Genomic DNA, 7,562 nt, shown 5'->3' on the forward strand with positions numbered 1-7,562 from the left:
TAGGAGTATTATTTTTTTATATTTGGAATTAAAATTCATCTGCTATTAATTTTGTGTATGGTGACATAAGGTTTTTTTCACTTTTCCACTTTTTTTCCTGTATGGATATCATATAATTAATAATATAATTAAGACCAAAAAAACCTTCACAACCTTACATTTTACTAATCATTCTTATAGGAGACCTGATAGGATCTATTATCTCCTTTCAGTTTACTGTAAAATGGGGATGACAATGGTACGTACCACGTACCACGGGTTGTTGCTGGGAGATGAAATCAGTATACATAAACTGCTTTAACAGAGCCTGATAGATAGCAAGCATTTTATAAACATTAGCCACTATTAGGTATTTTTCTTTTTACAGGTGAAGAAAACAAGGTCAGGCAAGGGCAAGTGACAACCAGTGGTGGACTTGGTCCTGAAAATGAGATATCCTGACTCTTGCCTCCTGCCTCTTTCCCTAAAATCCTTTTGCTTCAAGAGAGGATTCAGTAGCCTTTTAATAGTTCATCAGTAAGTTTCTTCATCATATGAGAGGTTTTCAAAAGGTTATAAAAGAATGCTTACAAACTGTACTGACTGGAAAGGCTCTTCTATAGATAATTCTAACTAGTCAGTGTATTTAGCGTACATGCTTTGTATGTCTCAGAATAGCAGAATTATTTGACACAGAATTTTTTGTCAAGTTTGTTCCTACATAGACTCTTCTTACAAGTTAAGACAACCACATCACTCATGGCTGCCATGCAAAGAATCTCATCTTCAATCAGCTCATTAAGGTACCTTTGTAAAGATAGTGTTTTTTTAAAGGCCCTTTGCCAGCTCCCTCAAACATAACTTTGCAAATGGACAGCAAGAAAAACATGGCAAATCACTTCCATATGGCTCAAGGCAATGAGAAATACTTTTGATTAATAACACATTCAGTACAGTAAAGTAACTTCCAAATCTGCTAGAGAGACACTAACTTATCTACTATAACTATTTTCTGTTCGATTTTTTTCATTGTTTTGACTCTTGAAAAACCCTCCTAAACTCCCAATTGATTCATTTTTAAACAACAGCCTCTTCCAAGATCATCACCTGTTCCTATTTGTCAGCCCTATCAAGCAAATAGCTGGTCTTAAACTTATTTTAGAACGAGCTGCTTTAAACATAGGCTTCCGTATTCGGGGATGTTTTTTACAGATTCATCAGCTGATAAACTCATTAACATGTTATCTGCATATGCAAGTACTAGTCTGAACATCTAAACTACTTCCTTCCACACCTGTCTAAATGGTAAACCAAGCAAGTTAGTTCACATCATAAATTCCCATCAAAGGGTTTTAATTAATACATAAAGGACCAAATGGGCATCCTAGCCTTAATGTTTTCGTTATCTGGATCTTTCCATTCCCCTCCCAGACAGAAACAAATCACATCATTTTCATACTCTTGACAAATTGAAAAGGTATGACCTAAGCCTATGCAACTTTAAACAACGTGTCGTCTCCCATGAAGAGCTATGTTTTCCTTTTTCAAATGAAATAGGATAAAAATCCAACTGTCTTTTATTCTGTATGCTTTACAGTTTCTCTTGGTATAACTAAACCATCTGCCACCTCTGTCCCTAATGCCTGGAATGAATCAAATCATCTTCCTTGCAAACATTGTTAATCTCACAGTAATCCCTACTAATCACTTTGTAATCAGCACTCAAAGGGGCTGAAGGTCCCTGATTCTTAATCACAATATTTTAATCATCATTCTTGTGAGATGGCAGTTAGTAATCCCTGAATCTTGGGCTTATTTCTTCCCAATTTCCTAATTACTCCCTAGAACAAAGAACAGAAGCTCTCTAGATGATCTTTCTGGCTGGAACTGGTTGGGGAGAACGTGACAGTCCCAGGGTGGTGTTTCTGATGACTGTTTGACTGTTATTTTCAATTTTGGATACTGAAGACAGATCCTTATTTTTGTTTTACTTCCTTATTTTCCTCTGTTTAATTTCCTTATGCTTTTCCTAAATCTCTTTTTCCTTTATTGCACTTTTTCCTTAGTAAAATTTTGCATGAGTAACAATTTGTTTTTCCTCTTTGCCTCCTTAAAATACTTTGGTTTCTGGTTTGTATAACTGCCTTTTTTATTCTTTCTCAAGTTGAGAACATTTCCCTCTATTCTTAGTTTGCTGAGAGCTTTTATCACGAATCAGTACTGGATTTGATCAAATGATTTTTATTCATCTATCCATATGATCATATGATTTTTTTTTGGACTGTTGATGTGATGCATTACATTAATTTTTATCTCTTTATATTCTTAAGGTACAATATACTTATTCTTTTTTTCATTTTTTAGTACATTATTATTATTATTATTATTATTATTATTATTATTATTATTATTATTATTATTATTATTATTATTATTATTATTATTATTATCTGGTCTATTTTTCCTTCCAGCTCTTTCAGTTTTGTTTTTTTTTAATTTTTTTTTTTTATTGAAGTGCAGTTGATTTACAATGTTAGTTTCAGGTGTACAGCAAAGAAATTCAGTTATACATATACGTACATATAGTTTTCTCTCAGATTCTTTTCCACTGTATGTTATTACAAAAAATTGAATATAATTCCCTGTGCTTTCTTACTCTTTTATATAACTTTATGATTTATTATTTTTTCTTTCCAATTTTTTTCCCTGGAAGAGATGGAAGAAACTCATGACATATATGTGTATGTACATTTGTGTATATATATATGTGTGTGTGTGTGTGTGTCTGTGTGTGTGTGTGTGTATATATATATAATTACTATGTAAAATTTATTTTTTTGATGAAAATAAAGTAACTTTTTTTTTCTCTTTTATTGAAGTATAGTCAGTTTATAATGTTATATTAATTTCTGGTGTACAGCATAATGTTTTGGTCATATATATACATACATATATTCCTTTTCATATTCTTGTTCAGGTTACTAAAAGATTTTGAATATTGCTCCCTGTGCTATATAGTATAAACTTGCTGTTTTTATATTTAGTAGTTAGCATCTGAAAATCTTGAACTCCCAATTTATCCCTTCCCACTCCCTTCACCCCTGATAAACATAAGTTTGTTTTCTATATCTCTGAGTCATGATATATTTTAGAGATTTGCTGTCTTGTTAAATAATTGCCTATTTTTTTCTCTCCATTCTTAATTTTTTCTCCATCACCAGTTTAAGATTATGCATTATTTTCTCATCTCACAGTGTCTTTCATGGCCATGTTTATATAACATATCATAAAATCTATTTTTATTCTTAAAATTCATTCATTTAATTTATTAAAAAATATAATTGAGAGCTATTATGTGCCAGGCACAAAGCAGAAATTCATTCCCTACTTAGCAGGAGACTCTATGTCAGCTAAATACCTCTTGCCTAGAATCTAAGTTTAAATTCTTGATCTTTAAGTAAACAATTGAGAAATGGGTCTTTTCCCTTGGTTACTTAAATAGTAAAATTGACCACGAGAGAGTTGGGAGCTCCCTTTATGATCTTCTCTTCCGGAGTCCCATCCTCTAGCGTATTTGTGAATTTATCAAGTGTAGATTTGATAACTCAGTGTGTTCTAATTGTGTTTGAAGGGAATGGGCCTAGAGAGTGAAGGAAGAAAAGACCTGAGAAATCTTGTCTCTAAACTTCTAGATTAGAGGTAATGACCTCATAATCGGTCTCTGTGCTTTCTGTCTCTCTCCACTCCCATTAGAGTGATCTTCCTCAAACATAGCACTGGCTTTTGATTTTTTTTGTTTTCTGTTTTTAAACAATTCAACAGTTTTTCCTATGTCCACAGAATTGTGCAATCATCACCACAATTTTAGAACATATTTATCATTCCCCAAATAAACCTGTATCCCTTAAATATTACATCCCAATCCTCCCATCTCTCCATCCAGCCCCAGGCAACTGCAAATCTTTCTTTCTTTCTTTCTTTTTTTTTTTTTGACTTTTGTGTATGTGTATGTATGTAGGTATATATATGTGTGTGTGTATATATATACATATATATTTATGTATATACACACATATACATATATATTTAATTGAAGTATAGTCAGTTTACAATGTTGTGTCAATTTCTGGTGTACAACATAATGCTTCAGTCATTTATTAACATACATATATCGTTTTCATATTCTTTTTCACCATAAGTTACTACAAGATACCGAATATAGTTCTCTGCGGTATACAGCATGAACTTGTTGTTTATCTATTCGATACATACATCAGCTCGTATCTGCAAATCTCTAACTCCCAAAAATTTGGAACACTTCACAAATTTGCACATCATCCTTGTGCCAGGGCCATGCTAATCTCCTCTGTATTGTTCCAATGTGCTGCCAAAGCGAGCACGCAAATCTGCTTTCTGTCTCTATAGATTTCCCTGTTCTGGGTATTTCATGTAAATGGAATCATAGACTATGTGGTCTTTTGTGGCTGGCTTCTTGCTCTCAGCAGATTGTTCTCAAGGGTCATCCGTGTTGTAGGATGTAGAGATACTACATTTTGTTTATCCATTCATCAGTTGGTGGACATTTGAATTGTTTCTGCCTTTTGACTATTATGACTATTGCTATATATACACTCATTTACAAGTTTTTGCATGAATGTATGTTTTCATTTCTCTTGGGCATAAACTTATGGATGGAATTGCTAAGTCATAATATAACTCTATGTTTAACTCTTTAAGGAATTGCCACACTGTTTTCCAAAATGGCTGCAGTATTTTACATTCCCACCAGCTCACATGGGGGTTCCAATTTCTGCACATTCTCACCAACACTTGTTACTGTCTTTTTCTATTATAGCTAACCTAGTGGGTGTACAGATATCCCTGGCAGTTTTGATTTGCATTTCCCTTATGACTAGTGATGTTGAGCATCTTTTCATGTGTTTATTGGCAATCTGTATATCTTCTTTTGAGATATGTCGAATCAGATTTTGACCATTTTTTAATTGGGTTATTTGTTTGCCATTGACTAAAGTATTATATATCCTAGATGCAGGTCCCTTACCACATGTATGATCTACAAATATTTTTTCCCATTCTTTGATTTGTTTATTCACTTTCTATTGGTGTCCTTTGAAGTATAAGAGTTACTAATTCTGAGGAAGTCCAATTTATCTTTTTTTTTCCCTTTGATTGTTTGTATTTTGGTGTCATATCTAAGAAACCATTGCCAAATCCAATATAAGAAGACTTAAACCATTATGTTTTCTTGTAAGTTTATAGGTTAAGTTCTTACATTTAGGTCATTGATTCATTTTGAGTTAATTTTTGTGTATGGTGTAAGGTAGAGGTCCAGCTTCATTCTTTTGTATGTAGATAATCCAATTGTCCCAGTACGCTTGTTGAAAAGATTAATCTTTCTGTTTCAATGTTTTGGCAACTTTGTCAAAAAGCAATTGACAATAAATGTGAGGGTTTATGTTGGATTCTCCATTCTATTTGATTGAGATAGATATATAGATTGATAGATAATATATATATACACACATATGTATATATATATGTGTGTTTGTGTGTGTATATTTATCCTTACATGAGTATCATAGTCTTGATTATTTGTAATTTAATAGTAAGTTTTGAAATTGGAAAATGTGAGTACTCCAACTTTGTTCTTCTTTTCAAGATTGTTTTGGCTATTTTTGAGCCTTTAAATTTCCATATGAATTTTAGGATCAGCTTATTAATTTTTACAAAGAATCCACTTGAGATTCTGACAGGAATTGCATTGAATCTGTGGGTTGATTTGTGAGTATTGCCATCTTAACAGTATTAAGTCTTCTGATCCATCAACATTCAATGTCTTTCCATTTATTTAGATTATCTTTAACTTCTTTCAATGAATTTTGTAGTTTTCAAAGTATATGTTCTGCACTTCTCTTGTTAAATTTATTCTTACATATTTGATTCTTTTTGATACTATCATAAGTGGAATTTCTTAATTTCATATTTGGATCATTCATTGATTAAAAATATAATTAATTTTGCATAGTGATCTTATATCGTACAACCTTGCTGTACTTTTTAATTGGTTTTAATGGGGTTTTTTAAAATGTGGATTCCTTACGATTTTCAGTATACAAGATCATGTCATCTACAATTAGAGATAGTTTTACTTCTTTTCTAATTGAGATGACTTTTATTTCTTTTTCTTGCCTAACTGCCCTGGATAGAACTTTTAGTACAATGTTGAACAGAACTGGTGAAAGCAAACATCCCCATCTTGTTCTGACCTTAAGGGAAAAGAACAGGAAGTATGATATTAGCTATGGGTTTTTCTAGATGGCTTTCATCAGGTTGAGGAAGTTAGCTTCACTTCCTAGTTTGCTGAATTTTTTTCTCATGAGGATTGTTTTTTTTCCAATGCTTATTTTGCATTTACTGAGATGTTTACATGGTTATTGTTTTTTTCTATTGATATGGTGACATTACTTGATTTTTTTTTCTAAATGTTCAATCAACCTTGCATTCCTGGTATAACTTCCACTTGGTCATGTATGATAATCCTTTTATATGATGCTGGACTTGGTTTTTAAATTCTCTGTTGAAGTTTTTATATCTATAATTATAAGTGATATGGGTCTATAATTTTCTTTTCTTGTGCTGTCTTTGCCTGGGTTTAGTGTCAGGGTAATACTGGACTCATAGAACAAGTTGAGAAGTGCTCTCTGTCCTTCAAATTTTCAGAGGAATTCATGAAGAATTGGTATTAACTCTTCTGTAAATGTTTGGTAGAATCCACCCAGTGAAGTCAGGACTGACTTTTGTTTAACCTTTCTGTTAAAACCCTTTAATGGTTACCAATTATTAATGAATTAGCTGCAAGAGCCCATTGTAACGTCACAGTAACGTCACAATCTGCATTCCCAGCCCTATGTTCTACTGTTCCCAACTAGTATCCCACTGGCCGTACTGATAGGCACCTGGACCACAGACTGCCCCACCTCTTGCCTTGACTTATGCTTCTCATGTACTTGTATGTCTCATGAGTCAGACTACCATCCTTCCTTAAGACATCTCAAGACTACTTAAACCTTAAAACCTTGACTCTCCTGTTAAATTAGTTTGGATTTTTTTTAAGACTCTTCCGACCAACTTCCTCTAATAGCCATTTAAAAAATCTCTACTGACCTTCACAGTATAGGACTTATTAAAAGTCTTCATAATCGATTTCTGCAACTAATTAACTTTAAAAGGCACCTTAATGGTGGAAGCCCCATTCCAGTTAAATTGGGACCTAATAGTCACTTTGCTAGTGACACATAACTGTCAAATGCTTTATGGAATCCGCTGTGAACAGTATTTCTCTGTGAGTTCCTTTTCCAATGTCCGAATAATTAAAAAGAATTTTTGCTCGAGGAACTCATAATGAATGACTTCTCTGTGTTTCACCATATTTCTGAGGAAAATTTGTCTTAAAAAATTGATTCAGGGCTGGAGGAGGCTTTGCATGCCTTTTTGCTGACTTTCCAAGTCTCAAATTAATAATCTTCACAGTAGGGAATACCAAAGAAGCTAATGGCAGAGTT

At 32.9% G+C, this 7,562-nt stretch overlaps 1 pseudogene; it reads right to left on the bottom strand.

The window, feature by feature from the left end:
* Positions 1-4,282: 4,282 nt before the first annotated feature.
* On the bottom strand, positions 4,283-4,379 carry LOC123611897 (U6 spliceosomal RNA; annotated as a pseudogene).
* Between the last annotated feature and the right edge of the window lie 3,183 nt (positions 4,380-7,562).

This window comes from Camelus bactrianus, chromosome 29, assembly GCF_048773025.1.
Source record: "Camelus bactrianus isolate YW-2024 breed Bactrian camel chromosome 29, ASM4877302v1, whole genome shotgun sequence".
Classification (NCBI taxonomy): Eukaryota; Metazoa; Chordata; class Mammalia; order Artiodactyla; family Camelidae; genus Camelus; species Camelus bactrianus.